The following is a 27,855-nucleotide window of genomic DNA, read 5'->3' on the forward strand; positions in this document are numbered from 1 at the left end:
CGAGGTTTTCATTCTGTTACACCTTTCTTACTGCAATTTCGCTTTCAGCGCTAAATGACCTCATAAGTACCAGCGCTTGGCCTTTGGCCTAAATTCTATTTTGAATTCATTTATTTTCGTGGTGGTAAATCTGAAAAAAAATTTCGATTATTTTGCCTTTCATGAATATCGATTCATGGCATTACAGTTATATATTTCATAGGTGTAATAATCTACACGATAAGACAGTATACCTTGTGGTGACTACTTTCGGTAGCTTAGACCTATAGGTAGATATGGCCTTTAATACATGTTTGTTTTAATTGCCCGTTAGGTTTATTAATACAACTCTGAATACTTGAGTGATTAATCAAGGTTCGACTATTATGTGAAAGTTATATTTAAAGGTATCTCAACCAGTATCAGATGGAGATAATATAAATCAGTATTAGCCAATACAGTTCATAGTGTTTCCCCTGGTTCCTGTAAAAAGCCTTCTGGGTCCCAATTGTGACCCTTTTCATTTCCCATATCGGACTTCTTAGATCCTTTTCTATTTTGTAAGCATCGACTCTTGGGATGGGGTTGCGAGCCTCATGCCTGTTATCGTGCAGACAGTCACAGGAGTTCATGTGCTGGTTCGGCAACGACCTTCGCTTATAAGTGAAGGTTGTTATCTTGCAATCAGAGATAATCTCAACAGGAATGAAATTTTTCTTAGGAAGGAAGAGTGTTAGAAGTAAAAATGTTATCTTTTATGTGAATAATAATATCTTACATTAAATTATGATGGTGCTGTATTATGAATGAGAATTTTCGTCTTAGAAAGAAAGACTGCGTTTTCATTGAAGAATGACTTCTTGCGAGAGGCGGCTATTCTCTTAAGTGAAAATATTCCATAAAAAGATGTTGCTTTCAACGTCGGTTTTTGGAGCCAGTTACACACCCCTGCTTGAACCAGGCCGTTAAGGATTTTTGAAAGTCTCATAGAAGCTTCGAATAAAAATAGGGCTGGGGCCTAACCCTCCATTCAGCTTTCCTCTTCAGTCCAGGATTTGGACCAGAGTGTACTAACCACATAAGGTTACGTTCTCATTCCTCTCATACAAAAGTGCCCTAAAACCAATTTTAGTACCAAACGTTCTCAAACTTTATTCCATACCAGTCATTCTGAAGCATTCTTCTATACCAAATTTTGTGAAACCTCCATCTGTCCAAATTTCAGAAACCTTCCATGTCAAATTTTAGGAAACTTACTTCCATACCATTCAGTTTGAAACCTTTCAGAGCACTCATTCTGAAACCTGCAGTACCACCCTTTCTGAAACCACCTCCTTCCATACCAGTCACTCTGAAACCACTTTACCAATCTTTCTACGCCCATCATCTAACTCTCTGAAATCGCCTCCTTCAATACCATTCACTCTGAAACCTCCTCTACCAACTTTTCTAAGTCCTTCCATACAAAACCTTCTGAAACCACCACCTTCCATACTATAGTAGATTCACATCAAGCGTGCATCTGATGTCTAGGCCAGTCCCTTACGACGCTCCTGATTGGCTGTTGATAAGCCAATCACAGGGCTGGAAACTCTCAGTCTTTCTCGAGAGTTCACATTGGCAGGATGTATGTTCCACCTCTCCTGGGGGATGCTTCTGAAAATCGTATCCCTCAGGAGAGGTGGAACATACATCCTGCCTATGTGAACTGTCGAAAGAGACAGGGTTTCCAGCCCATGATTGGCTTATCAACAGCCAATCAGGAGCATCGTAAGGGACTGGCCTAGACATTAGATGCACGCTTGATGTGAATCTATTGAAACCACCTTTCCAAGCTTTCTAAACCCTTCCATACAAAATTCTCTGAAACCTTCTCTTGCATCTGTCATTCTGGAACCCCGTCCTTCCAGGTCAGTCATTCTGGAACCCCGTCCTTCCAGGTCAGTCATTCTGAAACCACGTTCCAGAACAAACCTTCGGGAACCGAAGGGAGGAAGCTTCGAATTCAGTCAGGCCGACTCATATGAGATGAGACTAGGACAAATGTTTCGGCCAGGTGACCCCATTGCGACTATACTCTGTTTTTCCATCTGTCCTCCCACCTGTGGTTTTTGCGTATGGTAACACTGCGTCCCGGGGCTCTAGATAGTTACATTCAGCTTACATTCAACAATTATAATAATGTCCTATTTTGAATATTAACGGTGTATTCGAATACAGTAAATTATTAAAACACTTTTCAATTGCAAAGGTGCACCCAGATATCCTTTTATTTATCTAATAGCGTAACTATTTAAAGCCTGGGACGCAGTGTTTCCATACGCAAACACACCAGGAGGCGGGTGGACAGATGGAAAAAAAACAAAACAGAGTATAGGTGTCATTTGCGTGAATTTGTTAATGATGCTCTCTGTTAGGGAGGGGTAGGAAGCGAGAAACGGAAGGAGAGAATGACGAAAGTAAGAAAAGAATAGGAAGGAAGATGAGAGGAATAGGAGGTAAATAATTAATACGCGGTAAGAAACACAATAACGAATAAAAACAATAGAAAATTGTATATGGATCTAAGTTACATTTCAGTCTTTCTGATGATTACTTTTTTCTGTATTACCTCATTCCACCAGTAAATCTCATTTATTTATCATTCCCTCATAAGTGGAGAGGTAAAGTGTCTTGAAATGGGAGTATTTGTTTTTGGAGAAGAATTCCCTACAAACTACAGAGCAACCTCGATGGCGTCGCGGTTCTGTAACTGAAATGTTGTGTGGGTCGTCCGTAGGCTTGTACTTGATCCTTTTGCTGTATCTTGTTTGTTTGTATGGTGCTTTTACGTTGCATGGAACCAGTTGGTTATTCTGCAACGGGACCAACGGCTTTACGTGACTTCCGAACCACGTCGAGAGTGAACTTGTTCTATCACCAGAAATACACATCTCTCACTCGTCAACGGAATGGCCGAGAATCGAACCGCGACCACCGAGGTGGAACGCTAATACCATACCAACTACGCCGCTGAGGCGCTTAGTCTTTTGCTGTATCTCCGTTGTCGTTCACATTCTTTCTTCCATTTGACTTTTCATCCTCTCCTGTATCAACATTCCTTTAAGCGCTGAGTGACCTCATAGGTCCCAGCGTTTGACCTTTGGGCTAGATTTTAAATTCCAATTCAATTATTGATAATGGATCTTTTCATGGGCGCCGGTAATTCTGGTGATAGAAGTTCACTCTCGGCGTGGTTCGGAAGTCACGTAAAGCCGTTGGTCCCGTTGGTGAATAAACACTGGTTCCATGCAACGTAAAAACACCATACAAACAAACAAACAAACCGCACATAGGGGCAAGAGGGGTCATTTGACCCCTCACCCCCCTGAAATCCTGAACAAATTTTTATATACACTTATTTACATCACTTTGTTTTCCTTCTATTTTACATTATATTCTTTCAGTTTAAGTAAATTAAAGATATTATTATATATTGTATGATATTTGTGTACAGTATATAGGTAACTGCGTTGTTCTTTCCATAAATATTTAAATTCAGTTGAACATTATATAGAACAATTGAAAAAATTCAGTGTAATGTTATATTTTTTTCTTTATCACATCTTGCTTCATTTAAATTATTGGCATCGCAATTCCACTGCATATAATATATATATATATATATATATATATATATATATATATATATATATATATATATATATATATATACACTTGACCCCTCTTGGAAAAATATGCTGCGGGCGCCTATGGGTCTTTTACCTGAATGCAACTGACTGATGATAATGAAATTTATGGAAATCTTTTAATCCTGGCCCGTCATGTTCTTGGGCGGATGTTGAGAGGAGAGAATAAATAGGACAGGTAGAAAGGAAGGAGGAGGGAATGAGGAAGAAGAGCATCAAGGAAAATAACAGAGAGAGAATGAAAAGGAAAGGGAATAAGAATTAGATGGATGTCAAAAAATTCTACAAAGTGTGGAGGCATAATAAAGAAAAAGAAGTGTTACTGGATTGCCTCCCATGCCGTGTTGCGACCCATAGCAGCTTACACCCATCAAGCCAAGTTGCTAGATATCCTTCAGATATCCTGAGTAGTTTGTCACTAAAGATCCTCTTCTTTTTCAGCTTTAAAGAAAATAAAATGACTTAGTAGTTTCTTTTTCATGTCTCTGAAGTTTACTATGAAACACAAAATATTGCATCAGTTCCCTTAATCTTTTAGACAAAGGGCAAATGGCAGTATTCTGCAAGCAATATCTGCAACTATTGGCCAGGCGGTGCAGGTGCATGATGTGCCATTATGAATGACTGATAGTCCACGCCACGGCCACCTCTATAGTTGGCCGTGGATAGTCTCTCAGTCACTGTTACACTTTGCCCTAGAGCAAGAGCCTGTGCCTGCACAAGGCTGGCTTAATCTGAAACAAATGAACAAGTCACCTGCTTATGAATATTATGCGGGCAATCGGTATCCTGGCTGCCGAGCTAAATGACATTCCATTTAAAGGAAATTAAAATTATTGCTTTTCTTTCGTATGTATTTCGTTTGAGAACTGTGGGATTAGATTTTTTCTTGTGACTCGGCCCGCACTTTTTTTTTTTCTCGGTCTGAAGAGGGTTTTATTTTAGCACTCAAAATTTGTAGGCCTATATGTTTGGCGTATACAGCGTTAAAAAACTATTACATTTTGTTTTGTTTGCCTAGGCGGCCCTATTAATCCGCTGCCTTATCTGTAGAAAGTTGGATATCCTGCAATATGCAATAAGATTCTTATTAAGTACACACACATATTTATATGTGTGTGTGTGTGCGCGCGCGCTCGTGTATGTGTGTTATCAAATTGTCATAATCAGTTATATATAATTAATCATCTGTGCTAACTGGCCTAGAGTTATCATTTTGGCCTGATGCTGACCCCGTATGCTCGAGAGACTGAATTATTCACTCCTTGAGAGAAAAATTTTTATACGGTTCATAGTGAAGTAAAACGAAAATAATGTATTTCCATGTATAATTAGCATCAGTAATAGCTGGTAGATAATATTGATAGTGACTAAGAAGTCGAATTGAAATGTAAAATGTAAAAGTTTTATATACAAGAAAAATCTAACAAATTAAGGCTTTCTAATGTAATTAAGGAACAACATCAAAATATAAGTCAGTAGTGAAACCCTCAAAACACCGAAGATTACGTTCACACCTGTTACCAGTCGCCACTCATTCTAGGCCTATGTGACTCCCATTAAACCATTCATTTGTAAAAATTCCAAGTTTCTTTATTTGATATATCGAAATTCTCCTTCACATTTGTAAAAATGTGGTTTTTCAGTTTGATATTTTTGATATTAGACAGAAACTGGCACATCTAAGATTTAGAAGTTATCGTGTATATCCAAATTGGTCTGTTCAACGTTCGGCGTTGCAGGGATGCCAACCGAACCTCATACGTCAGTACATTTCTCCACCCTTCAGTTGAGCGTTTGTGTAAAGTACTTTCCGAACGTTTTTCGTGGTCGGTATCGTCTTGGCCTGCCACCTCGGTGGCCGCGAGTTCGATTCTCGGGCATACCACTGAGGAATTAGAGATGTTTATTTCTGGTGAGAGAGGTTCACTCTCGACGTAGTTCGGAAGTCACGTTAATTAAGCCGTTGGTCCAGTTGCTGAGTAACCACTGGTTCCCTGCAACGTAGAAACACCATACAAACAAACATGCTAACTTTAAGTCGCCTTTTTGAACACCTTTTTTTAATGTATTGACGTTCATTATTCATCTTTATCTTCCTTGTTTAGTTTTTTAATAAATTTCTTCTTATCTTTCTTATCATGGTACTAGATCCTCTTTCGAACAAGTTGAGTTGAGGGTAATTGCTGTATATGCTGCGTTGACTTTGTATAGTTTTTTTCAGTCTATAATGACTGCCTTCTCTGAGCTGCATTCCACCAGCAACTCTCCCGTATTTGTCATTCTCTCTTGAGTGGAGAAGTAAGCACTCGTTGGCGGTTGAATTCTTTTATTGAAAAAAAAAATAAATAAATAAATGACAACTATAACTGATTCACTTAAGGTAGATTCTTGAATGAGCCCTATTCTCACGAGACGTTAGTTTGGCGGCCGCTGATTGGCTGGGAGCTGCCTACCTCCCGGTACCAGCCAATCAGCTGCCGCCAAACAAACGTCTCGTGAGAATATGGCTCATCCAAGAATCTACATTAAGTGAACCAGCTTTTTTTTTATAGTCTGCTCTCGTCTTGCTAACGTGGGAGTTGATGTGAAACTTAGTTGTAATGCAGCATTTTTCTGATAAAAGAATCAACAATCAACTAGTGTTTTTCTCTGCATTCAAGAAAGAACGACAAATATAGGGGACTGAATGCAGTAACGCACACACAACAATCATTAGAGATATAGAAAAGACTGTAATTATTGCTTGCAGCAGTCACACCTCTAAAGTTAGTACCTATCTGTAATTCATTTTGTAATGTCTCTTAAAAACTGACATAATTTTAGGTCTGTGCACATATTACTAAATAGCCAAAGGGACCATTATTTCAACCCAAAATTGGCAAGTGGTCGAAGATCAATGTAAATCACTGGAAACGAAATATGCCACAAACATTTCACGTCAGACATTGCACAATTCGCCATATCCGTCCCTTGAACAGATCATTTCAGTAATGCGGTGTGTTTAAACGTTAAACAAACATTTGATAAAGACTGTATACCTGTTGGAATACAGGCTCTCTTGAGATTTTTTATTGTTATGATACAGAACATATTTACTTATCTGAGCACGGAATCTGAAAGGAAAATATGTGAAAAAACTCCTTCGATCACAGGTGGGATTCGAACCTATGCATGTTAGATAAGAGTTTTTATTAAGGCGCTGTCACACTAGCGAAATTTCCGTCGACTTTTTCTGAGTTTGTCGTCGACTTTCCAAAGAAGTCGACGTCATTCCGTACTCTGGTTGTCACGTTCTTTTCATACCGTGGTTGTCGTCGACAAAAAGTAAACAGACCATCTGAGCTGTGACTTCCCGGAATGATAAAACAACTATGTTTTATAACACAAAGCAACTAGTGGGTCGTGCTTGCATGTGCTTAATGATGCTGCATAGAATTTAAAAATAAAGTCTTTGGTTTCGGTCCTGGTTAAAAAGACGTGAAAAGTTTCATTTTAAAAAATAAGCTAGGGCTAGCCTAGATAGGCTATTCGTAGCCTTGTTTACACAACCACAATCAGACTATTATAAATTAAGCTAGAGAAACACTACAAAAATTTTAAAGATTTTTGTTTATATTATTTGCTAATGCAAACAATAAATAAATAAATAAATAACTGAGAGCAGACCTAGGCTATATAACAATCTGATATTCACATATAGCATGCTTATCTGTATAAAGGCGTTGTCACACTAGCGAAATTTCCGTTGACTTTTGAATTTGTCGTCGACTTTCTGGTGTCGTCGTCACGAATTTTGAAAACGGTACCGATCGAATTCAACCCATCGCTACCGTCGACTTTATTGTTTGTTTATATGTCGGAGAGCGCGCATTTCAAGTCATCAGATGCGAGATGGAGTTTTGGACAGTGGACAAGATTGCCAGAACAGATTTTGGTCGAAGAAATGGGGGAGAGACAATGCTTATGGGACCATAAGCATGATAGTTTTATGAAAAAAGGTCTAAAAATAAAAAATTACCAAGAAATCACCATGCGACTCAGGGAAAACTTTCCTGAACTTGCTGATCTTTATACAGATAAGCATGCTATATCGTGAATATCAGATTGTTATATAGCCTAGGTCTGCTCTCATAATGTTTTTTGTATCAGCAAATAATATAAACAAAAATCTTTAAAATTTTTGCAGTTTCCCTAGCTTAATTTATAATATAGTCTGACTCCGGCGCTTGGCTATGTGCCAAAAATTTTATAATCTAATCTAATCTAATACAGTCTGACTGTGGTTGTGTAAACAAGGTTACGAATAGCCTATCTAGGCTAGTCCTAGCTTATTTTTTTTAAATAAAACTTTTCACGTCCTTTTAACTAGGACCGAACCCAAAGATTTTTTGTTAATTCTATGCAGCATCATTAAACACACGCAAGTACGACCCACTAGTTGCTTTGTGTTATAAAGCATAGTTGTTTTATCATTCCGGGAAGTCACAGCTTAGATGGTATGTTTACGTTTTGACGACGACAACCACCGTATGAAGAAGAACGTGTGTGACAACCAGAGTACGGAATGACGTCGACTTCTTTGGAAAGTTGACGACAAACTCAGAAAAAGTCGACGGAAATTTCGCTAGTGTGACAGCGCCTTTACGATCAGCAAGTTCAGGAAAGTTTTCCCCGAGTCGCATGGTGATCTCTTGGTAATTATTTCATTTAAGACCCTTTTTCATAAAATTATCACGCTTATGGTCCCATAAGCCTCGTCTCTCCCCCATACCTTCGACCAAAAACTGTTCTGGCAATCTTGTCCACTGTACCAAGAACTGCATCTTGCATCTGATGACTTGAAATGCGCGCTCTCCGAGATGTAAACAAACAATAAAGTCGACGGTAGCGATGGGTTGAATTCGATCGGTATTAATAGAGTGAGATTTCCTTAACCGCCAATAGTTCGGAAACTTAATTTTCCTGATTACGAATCCCACCGGGAAGTAAGAGTTTCTTTCATACGTTCCCCGTTAGGATGGTGTCTGCTTTCTCTGAGGCACTGCATTCCAACCGCAGTTCTCATATCTTTGTTCTTCTCTCGAATGCAGAGGCAAACGCTCGTTGTTGGCTGAATTCTTTGGTCATAAAAGGCTGTATTAGAATTAAGGGTTAATGTCAAGGAAACGACCACACGAAGGTATCGGTTATTGATATAATATTTTGGTTCAGCAATAGAGAGAAGGGTGCATATATTGCAGTTCAGGTGGGATAACCTGAGAGACATGACGAGTTGAAGAGAAATTTACCATCTTTTGGCAATATTTTTACTTTCAGCCCCACCATGTTGGTACTAATCCATCGGGGATGAGCGTAAAAGACGGCAACTTTCTCAGATTATCTGAGCTGTGCTGCATTATATACTTTTTTTTTTCGAGAAAAAGTTATATAAATAAGCGATGCCTTCGTGCATCCGTCTCATTTTATTCACTTGGGACCCACAAAAACTTTGGCTGGCCAGAAAATGACGTCACACGAACTCAAGCGGCTCAGTGCCGCGGTCGGTATGGTGTTGGCGTGCCACCTCAGTGGCCGCGAGTTCGATTCTCGGGCATTTCATTGAGGAGTGAGAGATGTGTATTTATGGTGATAGAAGTGCACTCTCGACTTGGTTCGGAAGTTACGTAAAGCTGTTGGTCCCGTTGCTGAATAAACACTGTAACGTTAAAACACCATACAAACAAATCACGGGAGCTCCTTGCAAGGACACTATCACTAGCTCGTCCAGACAGCAGAACGTTTTGTCGATGCATTAATAGTTTTAGTTTTGTATTAATCCTCTTTTAATGGTAGTCTACCGTAACCTCATTATTCATTTGTTAGTTATTTTGTAAAAAAAACAAAAAAAAACAGCCTCATATGTTAAAACTGTAGTTAATTTTTCCGTCAATGGACGAGGGTAAGAACTTCAAATATCTCTTTTTCATGTTTTAAACAATATCTTAGACAAAACTGACGTAAACTGTAATGAAGATCATTCAGAATACCACAAATATTCAATAAATAAAAAGTTTGTCCTTGAGTAACATAAATACATACACATACCTACATACATACATATATTTGTGTTACTTGAAAACTGATTTCTTTTATTTATGCAATTTTTGAGGTATTCTGAGTAATCTTCAATGCAGTTTACATCAGCTTTATCAAAGATATTTTTTTAAAACAGAAAAGAGAGATGTTGGTTGTTTGAAATAGTTTTGACATACTAGGCTGTATTTTACAAGTGCTAAATATTTAACTTTCCTTGGCTTATTACCTACAAATCATGTGCCATGGCCCATTCTATGCGGTCGACTCGATTGATTCATCTTAATGGGTCCTGCATTTACCAAACTGAGTAGTAAAATAACTTCGATGATAGAGAAGTAGAGTTAGGGTAAATGAAATAAGGTATGGGTCCTCCGTAGGGTTATTCTTTTCATGTTTCTAAGGAAAGAGTTCTACAATTAAAAATAACTCTTAAGTTTAAGAGGCGCCGTTGTAAAGGCATTGCCTCGACCCATAACCATTCTTGGTTACGTTCCGCCCGGGCTACCTGAGCTAGGTCATACTGAAAGACGAAGACAAACTGGTAGTAATTCATTCATTTTTTCTGATGAAAGAATTTCACCATCTAGAAGCGTTCATTCCCCAAGCAAGGGAGAACGACAAACACAGGAAAATTATTGGAGGAATGCAATAACTCGGAGAAAGCCGTCATTTAGTGACTGAAAAACTGGTATCGTATGAATTAAACGCAGCAGATGCAGGAATTATCTTCATCTCGACTTCCTCGAAAGAGGATCTTTTACCTAGATAAGTCTAATTTACTAAAAAAAAAAAAAAAAAAAAAAAAAAGTAAATCAGAAACATGAAGATGAATGGTGAAGTTAGCCTAAAACGAAAATGTGCGGAAAAAGTACTTATACGTATATATATACTTTTTCTGCGCATTTTCGTTTTAGGCTAACTTCAGGTCGCCATGTTAGGCACTTGTTTTGTTGCATGCTTTTTTTAACATATAGCTGTTCATTATTCATCTTCAAGTTTCTGATTTACATTCTTTTACAAGTTAGCCTACAACAAAAATGCGCGGAAAAAGTATATATATCTATATATATATATATATATATATATATATATATATATATATATATATATATATATATTATAATAAAAGGTGCCCATAAATTACCAAAATACATATGCCGGAGCTTTCAATCACAAAATATCTAAATGGTTAGCTGGCCTCCTTTCCCCTTTTTTAGGCACTTTTTCTCCCAGTCACATTAAACATTCGGAAGATTTTTTTGTCACAAATTCGGAGAAGCACATATACCACTTCACAACATAAAACTTTTAAGCCTTGACGTAGATTCCCTGTTCACAAAAGTACCCAGTACAGGACGTTCTTCACTTTTTGAGGGAAAAACTATCCCTTGTTCAGATCATTTCCCATTGGCACTAGACAAAATAATAAAGTTAGTTGTATTATGTGTATCTAATAACGTATTTTATTCGGGGAATCATTCTATAAGCAAAAATTCGGGTGTAGTATGGGTAGTCCTTTAAGTCCTGTTTTAGCAACCTGTACATGGAATACTTTGAAACTACAGTAATAAATGCAATAAAACCCAAAACATGCTGTTGATGAGATATGTAGATGATATTCTAACATTTTGGGATAATAAATGGGGCAATTTTAATTCTTTTCAAAATTAAACGCATTAGTGCCCAGTATCAAATTTAAAGTTGAATGGGAAACAAACAACAAAATTCCTTTTCCTGATGTTTTAATAATCAGAGACACGACAGAATACAAATTTACCATATACAGAAAACCAACATTCTCACTTTCATACATTCACTACTACAGCTATCATGACATTCCTATCAAGATAGGCGTAGCCAGCAACCTATTCTTGAGAGCCTTACGAATTTTTTCTCCAGATTTCCTGGAAAAAGAATTTGAACTAATTCGTGAACAGCTTTCGTCTTTAAGGTATCCTGACCATATAATTGAGAAAGCAATTCACAAAACAAACGTAACTTTCTACCGACCCCCTCAAGACATGACCAAAGACTCCCAACAATAAAATTAGAATTAAAATTCCACACCTGGACAGGATCAAGACGGTGACCCAGACCCTCAGGAAATCTAACCCTGATTAGCCTCCAACAAAAGACATCCCCCAAGGACACAAGCATTTACGAAATCTCATGCCTGGACTGTGACCAATCTCACATCGGATTTACAGGAAAATCACTTCCCCAGAGATTAATACAGCACAAACGGTCAGTTAGGTATGGACAACAGAACTCAGCTATTTTCAACCATATAAATGAACATAACCATAGTGTAAACTGGAATTTGTCACGTACAATTTATAGAGTCAAATGATGGAATCGGCCCTGATCAAAGAGAGGCAGGTAATGAATATCTCAAAGGGAGCATGGGACTCAGATATCGTTGACCAGGTTTTCATTCAACCAATGCTAAAGAAGATTAAAGGAAGATTATCAGCGGGAGTGACCTAAATTGGCTTACCTGTGGATAGACCTCTTGGTATAAATACCACCTTTTCTTTAACTTTTCTCATTCATTTACCTGAAGAGGGAGACAGCATTCTCTGAAATATAGTATTTCTTTCCCTGTATTTTGGTGTTTTTATGGGCTCCTTTTATTAGATGGAATTCTGTTATAACAGAACATTTTACCGTTCATATCTATATATATATATATATATTTTATATATATATAATATATGTATATATATATATATATTTATAATTATACATATATATTATATATCGTATATAATCTATATATAATATATATAATATATATATAAGTATTTTTTTTTTTTCCCGCTACATTTTCGTTTTAGGCTTTTGAGTAAATTAGTTCTTTAGGAAGAAGATATTATTTCGCGCAAGTCGAAACGACTAAACCGTCCTTTCCTAAGACCCACTTCATAGCTTTGGTTGGTAAAGTGGCCATGGGTCACAATACCACATGCGAGGCAATCAAACCAGATTTCTTAAACCTAATTACGTCTTCTTTTTTTATATTTTCGTTATTCCTCTGATTGTGAATTTAGTACTTTCGTTTTTCTTTTTCTTAATTCCATTTCCTTCTCATTCTCGGCATTTCCACTTCCGTGGAACAGCAACAGTAATTGTTGTTAGGAATCTTGTTAAGTAGTACTACCTCGTCATGGATAGCAACAAGGACTTTTAGTATCCAATAATATATGATACTCAGAATATTAAATCCCACGTCTGTCTCAATTTTTATAGGAAAAAAAAATCCTAAATCGGGTAAAATCAGGTAAAAGGCACCAAACTTGGAAACGTCCAACAGCTTCGCATCATAGGCACATACTTTATTTGATCTTGCTGGTGTCATACCGTCTACTGGGCCCTTCTAGATTAATAATTCCGTATTTCAAGATAATCACTAGGAATATGGGAAAAAACTTGATTCGGGAAATTTTTGTGTTCTCAGCGCATGGTCTGCTCTATAGGCTCCAGATCTCACCCCACCACTGCTGGAAGGCTGGAATCGTCTCAGTCTGCGTTTGAGTTCATCAGAAAGAAACTGGTCATTAATATCGTTACATTGCCGTAAACTCGCGTCTCAAAAGATCTTCGATTATGATTTCAGCATTTAGAAGACTGTTTTCGGTATTTACAAGTTCAGTTAACAAGCCTGGTCTGACCTTTCGGAAACAGCCTTGAAATCAGCTTCTTGTACATTTTGAAACAATATCTTACATGAAAAACAAAACACATACACACACACTATATATATATATATATATATATATAATATATATATATATATATATATATATATATATGTGTGTGTGTGTGTGTGTGTATGTATGTATATATATATGTATGTATATATATATATATATATATATATATATATTATCTATATATATATATATATATATATATATATCTCCTTAAAAAATCACAGTAGGTCACGTGACTTCATTAAATAAGCAAATACCACAGGAAAATGATAGTCAGAAATCCAAGCGCTTTCGTCTTTACTAAGACATTGTCAAGGAGCGAATGAAATACAATTGGAGAGAAAGGTCTCAGGTACACAACAAGATCAAGAATACCAGATGGTTAATTGTCAAAAGGGTAAAAATTAAGAGAGATAATCCAGGATTATTGGATATCACACGGTCACAAACCTAAACAGATTTGACCCTAAACGAATTACAAAGTATCTTTACAGTCCAAAACATGTAAAACTGAATATATTAATTTTGTTGCTTATATTTATCTACAACTTTTTTCATTATGAAAGCATCAAGTTTAAATAAACCGAGACTTAAATTTAGAACATTTCCTGTTATTTGACTTGATGAAACAAGATTCAATTATATTCTACATTTAAGTCTCGGTTTATTTAAACTTGATGCTTTCATAATGAAAAAAGTTAGTAGATAATGTAAGCAACAAAATTAATATATTCAGTTTTTACATGTTTTGAACTGTAAAGATACTTTGTAATTTCGGTTAGGGTCAAATCTGTTTAGGTTTGTGACCAGTGATACCCCAATAATCCTGGATTATCTCTTTTAATTTTTACCCTTTTGACAATTACCATCTGGGTATTCTTGATCTTATAATATAATTTTTTTCTTATTTAACATGCAATAAATTGTACACAGTAACACTAAGGACTGGGAGCACCACGTCAAAATAAGTAACATAATGGAAACCATCAAAATGTAGGAGTACTGAATTAACAAAAGGATAAAACAGTTTTTATTAATAAGGTAAAAAAAAAATATCCAAAGGTACATACGTTTAAGACAGTGTGCAACCTAGAAGTGCTTACTGGTGAATGTTTAATAAATTAAACGTTAAGTGCATGGAAGCTGAGGCCTCCATTCTTTTCATTAGGCTCCAGTTCTTCTTTGAAACCTTTCCAGTTCTGGTAAGCCTTCCTTAATGTATTCAAGTGCTGATTCGTAAATATTTATACAGGAACTGCCTGTGCCTGTCGGTTTCAGTAAATTGTTGAAGAGGACGATGAAGCCAAATTTGGACATCTGAGCTCAGCCTACCGACTGACCGACCGAAACGCTGCCCGGAAGTTCCAGTGATGCCGGTTTTTTCTTCACAACATTGGCTTTTTGGCAGTGTTACCATATGCAGTTCACCTGATTTTTTTTTTACGTTATTATGATTTAATGGTTAGAATGTGTATTTTCCTATGTACAGTTATTTTCCGTGATGTTAGAAAACTACATCGCTAACTTAACATAAAGTATTTTTGACGAAGAAAAATAAAGGATTTCAATAAAATGCATTTGTATAAATAAGCAGGATATGTTTTATAGCTTTATTTTCATTATAAAAAATAAAAAGGCAAAGTGAAGAATTTTTATTCTTCAGTGCCGTGCCTGTGTGGGTGGAAAAACCACGGAGGGTTTGCAGATGTCACCAGAAAGCCACACTAATAGACGAAATTCCTCAAAACGGCAACCTGCCCGGAACAGCAAAGAATTTCACCATTCCAACCGATTCCGCTTTCAATATATCAGTCGAGTTCATTGAAATATAAATGACATGCCACTGTCATATGATAACTATTTATTCATATAGTAAGATTTAAGAAATTAATTATCATAAATCTTGTATCGTCTGTGGCACTATTTTATATAAATATAAAGATAAAGCTACAGAAATTCTTAAGAGCAACGTAAAATCTAGAGCAAGAAACGCCTGTAAGTATGGATTATTGCATTTAAATGAATACATTAAAGAAATATTTTCGTATATTATTGTGCTCATGTCAATATTCATAGCCTATTTTAAACAAAATATGCACATTGTATTGGGAGCAATGTTAATTTGACCACCTCATCTTTTGAATTCTGGCAGTCATACAAAAATTTCCTTCTCCACTGAGGTGAACCGTGCGGTGAATGGCAAATGGCGGTTCCGTAATCAATCAACAGCTTGACGTGCATTATCTGTACTTTTTACAATTTTCCAAACTGGTGAATGGTGGTAGTGATACAGTGGGTGTCAGTGAATGAGTCTGACTCTGAACTGTGCCATCCTTGCCTGCAGCTTCTTACCGTTAGAGTTACTGTAACTGTCTGTATGTCAGTTGCTTTTGATACCGACTGTGTTACCAGACCTACTTATACCAGTCACAGTCTAGGTATGAAAATGGATGTCCTAGATTTTGTGTCTTGTGGTGCTGGGTCAAAACAGTTGCATCGGTAGATCTTATTATTTTATTCCGCAGCGGCTTAGACTATGGCAGTTGCGGTTTTTTTGTTTCTATGCAGTTTTTACCTCCTGAACAAGAATTTTTAAGCAATATTTATTCGGACGACTGTAATTAACCCCCAGGGCCTCGTACTAAACACGGCGAAATACATTTGACGCCCCCAATTTGCCCCTTTCTGGTGGCTTTCGTATTCGCGGGGACAAACACGATATGGAATACTTATATAGAAATACCGCAGGTAGATCTAGGGTACCTATCTACGGCGGCCTAGACTATGGCAGTTGCGGTTTTCTATGCAGTTTTACCTACTGAACAAGAATTTTAAATAATATTTTTTATTTTGGATGACTGTAATTGACCCCCAGGGCCCTACCCAGTACTAAACACGCCCCAGTCCCCTAATGGATGTCGTATCCGCGGTTACGTTTCTTGCAGGGTAAATTCTAAAGAAAATAGTTCTGCACAAACTGCAAGGAACGTAACCCCGGATACGACATCCACTAGGGATTGGGGCGTCCGATGTATTTCGCAGTTTTAGTACTGGCCCCTGGCGGTTAATTACAGTCGTCCGAATAAATATTACTTTAAATTCTTGTTCAGTAGTAAAATAACATAGGAAAACGTCACTTGCCATAATCTAGGCCACCGCGGATTGCTTCTGTAGAAATACCTAGATTTGATGATTGGCTTAACTTAGCCAATCTCTTCTTGAACATATGGCTCCCATATACCTTGCACATGCATGGAACCATTCAAGGTGGCCATCGGAACAACATTTCTGTTCTCCTTTGTGTTTTTACCTGACCCAAAACCCCCTTTCCCAAAGGGTTTCCCATTAAAGATGCTAGGTTAATATTTGACTGCCAATAGGTAAAAGTAATAATAAAAGCCAGTCGGAACTTGTTCTATAGTTTTACCTACAAATTGCCTAAGAAGTAACACCACCTGCTTCATCAGCAATAGTATTACAAGTATAGGAAAACTCAGTTTCCAAGGTAATAGTAAACCATGCAGTGTGGTTCTATAGTTTTATCTGGTAATCCTTAAGTACACCACCTGCTTCATCAGCAACGCTGCAAGTATAGGAAAACTCGGTTTCCAAGGTAATAGTAAGCCATGCTGAGTTGTCCTATAGGGGGAAAAACTGCTTGGATCCATTGTCATCGGGTGGAGCAGCCTTATTCACTAGATATTTAATTGGTGAAACAATAATACATTACATCTTTAAGCATACCATTCAAAAGATTGAAGTTTCGTCCAACATAATGTGATATATGAAAGCGCCATACAAACTAAAATAAGCATGTGAGGTCTATGTAAAATATGTTTTCAAGGCAGTTTTTAAATCCAATATGGCGTCGACCGACTGAGGTGCCATTCATAACCGGCATGGATTTCACGTCTTTCCCAGCCTTCCCAGTGCTCATTTGAACAATATTAGCACATATATGTAATGCTTATTGATCATACTCATGATGTGCAGTTGTAATCAGCACAATAAAACAACATATTGTTGCCTATATTTATGAAAGTATGAAACTATTCCCGGGGTCATGGTTTGAACTGAAATTTATTTTTACCTTGTAATCGGTGGTCTTATCCTTACTGCCATCACAACCTGTGCTTATTTGATTGTAATATACATGTTTTTTTGTCATAATTCACTCCAAATTAAACTTGAACTACGTTGCTGTTCCTGGTTTCTAAGCGCTCACTCCACAAACACAGTAGCGGGCAGCACACGACTACACTGTTTATGAGGTGCAAAGTTTATTCCCTTCCCTTAATTGCTTACCTTACTCATTATTTAGGTTAACTTTACTTTGTTACTTCAAAATGTTTATTTTAATTCATGTCTATTATCCCTATTTTGCAACCAAATTAACTCAGAAAAATTACAGATATTTCTAAAGCAGATACAAGCAGACGACGGTAAAATGTCATTGTTGCCAATTCAGTGGAGCTTCACACATACACCGATGCATTTACAAACTGTTTTCCATGAATTCTAGATGTTATAGTTATGCAATAATGATAAAATTGCTCCAATATGCATATATATATATATTACTATATAATATATATATAATATATATATAATATAATTATATTATATATATACATATACTACACGTAGATATTCCAATTTCACTTATTTCTCCAGGTTTTTGTGTAAGTCTTATACCCAGTTTGGAGGGTAAACACATATCAGTTGGCACACTGATAAAAAAATGAAGAGCGTGAACAATGCCGTAGTACTGTTCACAGCAAAACTGTTGATATTTGAGTCAGGAATCTAGTTACTTTTCAACAACCAATGTTTTCCAATTAATAATCATGACGATGTAAAAAATTTATGCAATTCATGACCTTATACTGCTGTTTAACTATTTATTTAAATAATTATCTAGTGCACGCTGCTTCTTCTCTATTCCTCTAGTACCAAAAATTCTTAGTTTCCTTGAATGTGCCAGACGGTTGGTGTCATTGTTGACGATTGGTTGCGAAGAAAGTGTACCAGTGTCTATGGGTACAAGTGGTGTGCGGATTTAGCACTGGAATGGAAAGTTTATTGACACAAATGACTCCACAAAACATTGAGATGGCGTCAATCTTCTTAAATTTTTGGTGTTAAGTAAAAATTTCGAAACCCTCATGGAGGTGTGTTTGCACTGTGCATGGCTAGACAGACATTCATTAACCTCTGGTTAATCTTAAAAATATGACCTTATTTTCTAACTTTGGAGAAAATACGGTAATTCTAAGTCGGCATTCCGCGGTACAGTAGACTATGACAGTTGACGTTTTCCTATGTTTTTTTACCTGCTGAACAAGAATTTAAAGTAATATTTATTCGGTCGACTGTAATTAAACCGTAATTTACCTCTGAAGACTACATGACAGTACAGGGGTACGATGTACCAACTACAGAGTTCAAAGGTAAATAACAGATTAGTTTACAGTCGACCGGAAAAATATTACCTTAAACTCTTGTAACAGTAAGCAAAATAACATGAAAAACGTCAATTGCCATAGTCTACTTCGACTGAACAATCTTCGAAGTGTTGGTTCGAGGCCATGAAACGTGAACAAACCGCCATATTTGAATGCTGGTAGGGGGTGTCTGATACGTAACTAATAGGGAGCCTTATGTCCGGTAAAGTGGGGGTGGGGGGGTTACCGAAGAGGAAGGCAGAGGTACGAGTTGGTAAAGCCACGCTGGGATATGGTGGTAAATAATTCCCAATAAATATCAGAGGGACATCAAAAGCACTAAACCTTTGGAACACTAAAACACAATATAACAAAGTACATAAAGATTAGGAACCTTACCTTAAAGAGGTGGAGGATAGAGTTCAGCAGCCGCTTTCACGAAGGCATGGAGCCTCGTCTTGGGGTCGTGGAAGTGGATTTTAAAGTACGCCACTGCCGTGATCTTGACAGTATATTACCAACCTTTCATACTGCCCCGAGTAATGGGCTGAAATGTCCTTATAACTAACGAAACGTTAACACAATGTACGGGACAGAGTCGAGTTAGTAATGAGGCCCGGAGGAGGTGGAACCGTGGAGGTCCCTGGGAGTGCTTCCGCCATCTGGCTGGTTGACACTGGCAAGTTTGTCAAATTGTCAGGAGGAAGGATTTTGGGGGGGGGGGGGGGGGGGGAGGGGGGGGGGGGGGGGGGGGGGGGGGGGGGCCTGGGTGGCTGGAGACCACGAAACAGAGTAGGAAGGATGGGGTGGGGGTAATATTCATGTTTGTGAAAAAAAAAACACGAACACTGTATTGTAATGGGTGGACAATATACGAGATGAGGGAGGCCTGTTTTTGGGGTAATTGAACTTAACAAATGTTGAGTAAAATCGTACAAACATAGCTTCTTTTATGTTTATGAAACCAAAGTTATCGTGTAAAAAATATTGCAATGAAACCATACAGTAGGGACACACATTTTACATAAGAGCTGATAATGCATACATACATGAAATATATATATATCTGTACACGGTTTTTTACATCTGGTATTTACACATCTCGTACTTGAGTATAAAATTATCAAGTACAAGTCTAAGACCATTTTAGTGAATAATTAATAGAATATTATCAAGTTTCAAGGATCAGAGTGGCCAGTTCAGGGGGTGATTGAACATAACAAGAAATGTTGAGGACAATTATAAAAATAGTGTAACCTAACCAGTGGGCTCCCCACATCCCAAAGCCCCCACCTTAAGGAAGGCAACCTTAGAAGTGTATCATATAGCTTAGAATCGTAACCTAACCTAACCTAGTAGAACATGTTGCCTGACCGGGGGGGGCGTATCCCTTTTAAAGGAAGGTAATCTGAGAAATGTAACATATATGTTAGGATCATAACCTAACCAACCTAACCTAACCTAACCTAGTAGAACATGTTGCCTGACTCTTAGAAATGTAACATATAGGTTAGGATCATAACCTAACCAACTTAACCTAACCTAACCTAGTAGAACATGTTGCCTGACTCTTAGAAATGTAACATATAGGTTAGGATCGTAACCTAACAAACCTAACCTATACTCTGTTTTTTTCCATCTGTCCATCGCCTGTGGTGTTTTTGTATGGTAACACTGCGTCCCGGCTTTAAATAGTTACGCTACGTGTAAGTTTTAGGTAAATAAAAGGATATCTGGGTGTACATTTGCAACTGAAAAGTGTTTTAATAATTTACTGTATGCGAATTACACCGTTAATATTGGAAATAGGATATTGCTATTATTGTCGAATGTAAGCTGCCTTTTCGGGGTGGCGAATGGAACAGCCAGACACAAATTCCATCAAACAGATGCTAAATTAAGTTACGTCATATCGTATCTGGCTGAAACGCACTTTATAAAAATTAACAGTACATACTGATATACTTACGTATAATGAAGTAATACGTTGTCATCTTGCCGTAGTGAACAGCGAGAGAAGAAATTTTCCCGCCACTGCGTCTGGCTGTTCCATTCGCCACCCCGAAAAGGGAGCTTACATTCAACAATAATAACAATAACCTATTTCGAATATTAATGGTGTAATTCGCATACAGTAAATTATTAAAACACTTTTCAGTTGCAAATGTACACCCAGATATCCTTTTATTTACCTAAAACTTACACGTAGCGTAACTATTTAAAGCCCGGGACGCAGTGTTACCATACAAAAACCCCACAGGCGGATGGACAGATGAAAAAAAACAGAGTATAGTAGAACATGTTGCCTGAACTGGGGGCTCTGGCCCCCATACCCCCCCCCCACCCCCCCCCCTTAAAGGAAGGAAATCTTAGAAATGTAACATATAGGTTAGGATTGTAACCTAACAAACCTAACATAACCTAACCTAGTAGAACATTTTGTTTGCCTGACCGGGGGGCATACCCCCCCTTAAAGGAAGGTAATCTTAGAAATGTAACATATAGGTTAGGATCGTAACCTAACCAACCCAACCTAACCTAACCTAGTAGAACATGTTGCCTGACCGGCCAACCTAACCTAACCTAACCTAGTAGAACATGTTGCCTGATGGGGGGGGGGGGGGGGTGGGGGGGGGGGGGGCAGAGCCCCTTAAAGGAAGGTAATCTTAGAAGTGTAACATATAGGTTAGATCGTACCTACCTAACCTAACCTAGTAGAACATATTGGCCTGACCGGGAGGGGCCCCGTTTACCCCCCTTAAAGAAGGTAATCTTAGAAGTGTAACATAGAGGTTAGGATCAACCTAAGCTTAATAAGAACGTAATAAAACGCTAATAAAACAAGTAATTGTTATGGGTCAGACAGGCACGTAAAGGTGAATATAGAAAAAAGAAGGGAGAAAAATGCATGTGTGAATTGGAATGTCTGTAAAATGAAAGATGTAATCCAATTTCATGAAAAATGTAATACCATCAATTTGAAAAAATGTAATACCAAAAAATGAATACCATCAATTTCACGTCATTGACGAAAGGTCTAAAATGTCCGAAAAAACCGCCTTCTAGTCCCACCCTTCAGAAGAGTATCAGTGGCCTTCCCTCAATTGTAACGTAATATTGTAAGGTATATAAGGCAACATTATGAAGTGAGAACAAGTCATTCCACATATTAAACAATACTATGATAAACGGAACAGAAATAAAAGCTTGAAATGATATTACATAATTACAAAACAAATGAGGAAAAGGAATATATGTAACAATGCATGAATCCTCCCCAAAAGTCTCCTATCGCAACTTAGGGTTAATAATGCATCATGATTGGTTAAATACTTGTAACCCCCTACCCCCCAAAACCCCCAAATCATTTATACTCCTTAGGAACTTTGTGTCTGAACTAAAAGCTCCCTTATATCTCGGTGCATGCGCATAGGATGGGAAGGGCGCATGCGTAGTAGGATTCCGCGTCGTAATAGCAATAGCAATAAGTTATTTTGGCTATGTAACGACTCCATTATTGGTTTATTTATCGCTTTATTTAAGCTTGCATTTCGTGTTTCAAATGTCATAAATCAGAGGAAAAGACACAATAAAACACTACAAAACCTTCCCCCAAGTGTTTTACCCCACCCAAAAACCCCGCATTCCATCGGTCCCCCTTACCGTAGGATACAATTGAACGGCATAATTCGCCCAAGTGTTTTACCACACCCAGAACCCCGCATTCCCATCGGTCCCCCTTACCGTAGGATAGAGTTCAAAGGTAAATTACACGTTAATTACAGCCGGCCAAAAAATATTATCCTAAATTCTTGTTCATGAGGTAAAACTGTATAGAAAAACGTCAACTGGCATAGTCTAGTTCGCCGCGGAATAAGGGCTTAGATCTACTCAACAAAGAAATCTCTATTCTCCCTGAAAAATCCACATATATTGATGTCAAAGTAGATGGTAAATAGAGAAACCGCACCAGAAGTTGAAGGTTCACACACCTCCATGGTTCTCAAAAGACTGAAAAATTAGCGGTGGAAATTGTGTGAAAAGTGTTGAAAAGTGTTATTTTCTTAGTAAAACTGTCACCTGATTGGGTATTAAAGTCACGTGATTCTAGTTTTGTTAAAATGCTAGTCCCAAGTAAAATGTGGATAATCATCATTGGTCCCCCTTATCGTAGGATACAGTTGGAACGGCATAATTCGCCCAAGTGTTTTACCCCACCCAGAACCAACCCCGCATTCCCATCGTCCCCTTACTGTAGGATAGAGTTCAAAGGTAAATTACACGTTAATTACAGCCGCCAAAAAAAATATTATCCTAAATTCTTGTTCAGGAGGTACAACTGTATAGAAAAACGTCAACTGGCATAGTCTAGTTCGCCACGGAATAAAGGGCTTAGATCTACCGAAAATACTTACTTCGAAAGGATAGTAGAGGTCCCAAGCTGTTGCTCTCACCGCCAATGAGTCGTGACTGGTGCCCATCTCTGGTGTCAGGACGTGTTAAAAGTACTTTTTCGGAGGGTGGATCCACACAAGGCCAAAACTGGATCAGCTAGTCCAGTCAGTTGTTTCCCCTAGTTTGACCTCTCAAGTAACACCACCTGCTTCATCAGCAACACTGCAAGTATAGGAAAACTCAGTTTCCAAGGTAATAGTATTAAGCCATGCAGAGTTTTCCTATAGTTTTACCTCTTAAGTAACACCACCTGCTTCATTAGCAACACTGCAAGTATAGGAAAACTCAGTTTCCAATGTCAATGTAATAGCAAGCCATGCAGAGTTTTCCTATAGTTATACCTCTTAAGTAACCACCTGCTTCACCAGCAACACTGCAAGTATAGGAAAACTCAGTTTCCAATGTAATAGTAAACCATGCGGAGTTTTCCTATAGTTTTACCTCTTAAGTAACACCACCTGCTTCATTACCAACACTGCAAGTATAGGAAAACTCAGTTTCCAAGGTAATAATAGTAAGCCATACGGAGTTGTCATATAGTTTTACCGATGGCCGTACGAAGATATTGTTTAGCCGGTATTGTTTTACTATAGTTCCAACTCTTTCTATAATAATTATAGTATTATAGATGCATTTTGCATAAAAAAATTATTAAACTTTGTCTCTGAACACTTTTTGGGGAAATTCACTATATGCGAGATATGAATGGTTAATAGAAATCCCGCTATCCTTGAAAATTTCTAAGTGTTTTGTTTACTTTATCAGACACAGTTTGTGATCATCAATTTGTTTTTGAACGCATTGGGTTCTGATGCGAATTTTTTCCCTCTTAAAATTGCATTGTGGGTAGTTACATGTTGTGTCTAAGAGTCACATGACCTGGTGAAAATCTGACAGCTGTCAGCCCAGCCATATATGCTTGTCATTTGGTTGAAGTCTCTCATAGAGTTAAGCTATGTCTCTGTGTTCGTCCTGTAATTTTGATTATTTTCGGTTAATTCATGATTTTTATGAAAATGAAACACGGTGCATTGAATTTTTAAGAGAACATGGAGTGCTACCTGCAGCAGTACAGTGTTTAAAGTGTGGAAAGCCCTGTCAGTTCAGAAAGGATAAAAACATTTGGGCTGTACTGGTTATGTTTTAGACAAAAGACACATAAAGAGAAAATATTGTAATTTTACTAGCTGTAAGTGGTCGGAAAGGCACATTTTTAGATAAAATTAAATTGCCGGTATGGAAGTTGATGATTTTTCTTTCAGTTTTTGAGTGAATTTTGGAAACATCGCCCAGTTGTTAAAGTATTTAAATATTTCATCAAAGATCAGTGTTGATTGGAGAAGTTTCTGTAGTGAGGTGAGTCAGTTTTTGGTATAATAATCAGGAGCCCATCGGTGGTGTTGATGTAGAAGTGAAAATTGATGAACACTAATTACTCATATTAAACTACCATAAAGGTCGCCCTCTACCCGTGTTGGTTGTTTGGTGGTATGAGAGAACATAAAAAAATTCTTTCTTGAGGCATTAATTGATCCTGGTGCTGACAATCGGAAAAGTGATACTTAATTCCTTTAAATAATCGCTACATTAAACCAGGCTCTATTATTTACAGTGACTCGTTGGCGAGGTTATATAAAATCAGCGAGAGTGGATACACTCATTTTTTTCAAGTAAACCTCACAGAAAATTTTGTTGATCCCAATAATCCTAACTTTTGTACATGAACTTCCCTGCCAGATATATAAATAGCTTAAACTCTGACGTCACAACAGAAAATTCAAAACTCGCGGCACACGCTACAGGTAGGTCAGGTGATCTACCTTACCCGCCGCTGGGTGGCAGGTGTAAGAACCAACCCCCCTTTTCAGTCAGATTTTTCTCTGTCGCCGGCTTAACAGCACCTGTTGTTAAGTCCTCTCGAAGTGGATTTATTCTCGTCGCCGACGATTCTTGGATTGACTAATTTGGTGATGTACCCTTTGTTTGTTGGCTTGGCATACGCTATTTTGGATAGTTTTTTGGATTGTTCTTTGTTTATTTCTCATAATGGCTGATTCTGAACTTAAGAAATCTTCTATGTTTAGAGTATGTTCGAGAGTGAATGTAAGGTGAGGCCTTCCTAAAGCGTCTTTAGACCATCACAGAGTGTGTGTAGAACTGTAGGGGAATGAATGTTCTTTCGTTAACCCTTGTCAAGAGTGTCGAAAGGTTTGGATGAGGACGGATGGAAGTCTCTTTCATTCCTACTTAAGGAAGTTAGAGAAGGACAGAGCGTGTAAGGCTTCTTCCAGGAATTCAAGGAGGTCTCTTGTTAGCAAACTTGATGTTGAGAACCCAACAGTAGACGTAGTTCCTTCTCCTGTTTCAGACCCCGCTCCTAGCTTTGAACCCGAAGATTCGTGTTCGGAGAACGCAGTAAGGAGTAACGAGAGCAAAGTACGCTCTTATAAAGGTAAGAGTGACAGTGAAAGTGATAAGTGCAGTGCCCCTAGTGCAGTGGAGGGTGCGTCTGACTGGCTCACTAACGCTTCTAGGCCTAGACCTCTTCCAGACTCCCAGACCCAGTGGAGGAGGAAAGTCGAAAGCTGCAGGAAGGTTAGGGAGAACCCCCACCGGTCAGGCGTCCCCTCGGCAGATCCTGTTGCTCGCTCCCAGGCTGCCTTGGATAGAGCCAAGAAGGAAGTGTTGAGACAGTGCTTCTCGTCTTCTTCGTCTCCTTCTCCTAAGCGTAGATGGAGCGCTTCGGAGTCATCTCGCCCTCTCAAGAGAGCTTGGAAGGAGCCTTGCGCCCTTCCTTCCAGCCCCGAATCCTTCTCAGAAGAACCAGAGATCGAGCGTAAGAGAGCCAGGAGATCTCAAGGATCCTCTTCTCCTTTCCGCGCTCGGGCTGCTACTCCTACCGAAGAGTTTGAGAGATCGCCAGCGCGCATCTTGGCCGGCCTACAGGCGCAGATTTCTGCTTTAGCCAACTCTTTAGCGGGGAGTTCTCACCGTCGGAAGGACATCTCCCTACCGGTGAAGAAGTCAAAGAAGGATTCTGCAGATTTTTCGCCTAATGCAGAAAAAGTGCAAGAGCCTCGCAGCAGAGCCTCTTTCATTAAAGAGAGACTCAGTCGCTCTCCGAGCAGGCGCTCCTTTCACGATAGCAGACGTAAGGATCTTGACAGGCGTTCTTCTCCTGAACACCACTCTCCTAGTTTTAGGGAGGATAGACATCGCTCCCCGAAGACTCGCTCCTCTTCTTGTAAACGTCAAGAGTTTTGACAAAAACAAGGATTCTCGTTCCGTCCAGGATCACAGTAGGCTCTCTTCACCTGGAAGCCTCTCTCCTCTGTATAGGCGCACGGAGACTAGTAGGCGCTTTTCTCCGGATTTTGTTTCTTCGCCATCTGTCAAAATCACGAGAAGATAGTAGGGGCAAAGAGCCTAGCAAGAGACAGACTAGACTATCGCCTTCTTGCGAGCGCACTCGTTTCAGATAGGCACTCAGTACCTCGCAAACTGCTTTGCGTCTAATAGACGTTCTTCTTCGAAAGACTTTTCGCTTTGTGACAGTCGCCAAGAGCCTGACAAGCGAGTTGGATTGGACAAGCACCAAGGGTCTGACAAGCGCTTAGAACTTGACAGGCGCCTAGAGCCTAGCAGGCGTAAGATTCCTGATAGGCGCTCTCCTCATACTAGGAGCCCTTCAGTTGTCTCTGACAAGGATTTGGACAGACGCGCCTCCTCTAGCAGGCGCTCTATTAGTAGGCGCTCTCCCAGTAGGCGCTCTCCCTACAGGCGCTCTCCCAGCAGGCGCTCTCCCAGCAAGCGCTCTCCCAACAGGCGCTCTCCCAGCAGGCGCTCTCCCAGTAGGAGTTCTCCTGGTAGGCGCTCTCCTAGGAATAGCTCTCCTATAGGCAGCCGATCGGAAGAAGGGCATGGTGCTTCCGAGGAAGATCTTCCGAAGAATTCTTCAGGTTCCTGTTACAAGAGATTGACGGAACTCCTCTTACAAGAATTTGGAGAGTCTCTTTCGGCGGTTGCACCTCCTTCTCCCTCTTCCTTATTTTCTACAGCTAAAACTTCGAAGACTTCCTCGGTGGTGAAGATGAAACCTACGGTGTCAATGAAGACAGCGCTCAAGAGCTTCGACGATTGGTTGGTCTCCAAGGAGGAGAAGGGGAAGACAGTTTTTTCCTTCCCACCTTCCGAACTTACCGGAAAGATGGGATTCTGGTACGAGTCGGGGGAACCCTTGGGTTTGACTCTTCCAGCTTCTGCAGACACAGACTTCTCTTCGTTGGTGGATTCCGTGCATCGTTCGGCGCTTAATTCAGCTAAGACGACGTGGGGAATGAGCAAACTCGACCACCTTCTGAAGGGAATGTTCCGGGTGCTGGAAGTGTTTAACTTCCTTGACTGGACCCTAGGAGTCTTAGCTAAGAAGACGAGGGATCAAGACTCTTATCTCCAGAGGATTTACATTCAGTATTGTCTTGCATGGACAAGGCAGTG

At 38.8% G+C, this 27,855-nt stretch overlaps 1 long non-coding RNA gene across 1 annotated transcript in view; it reads right to left on the reverse strand.

Annotated features, from left to right (window-relative positions):
- Positions 1-5,012: 5,012 nt before the first annotated feature.
- Positions 5,013-27,855, reverse strand: part of LOC135222638 (uncharacterized) — a 49,707-nt gene continuing 26,864 nt past the window's right edge. The window contains exon 3 of the long non-coding RNA XR_010316302.1: positions 5,013-5,665. This is a non-coding gene — a long non-coding RNA (uncharacterized LOC135222638). The remainder of the gene's footprint in view (positions 5,666-27,855) is intronic.

Source organism: Macrobrachium nipponense, chromosome 8 (assembly GCF_015104395.2).
Source record: "Macrobrachium nipponense isolate FS-2020 chromosome 8, ASM1510439v2, whole genome shotgun sequence".
Taxonomy (NCBI): domain Eukaryota; kingdom Metazoa; phylum Arthropoda; class Malacostraca; order Decapoda; family Palaemonidae; genus Macrobrachium; species Macrobrachium nipponense.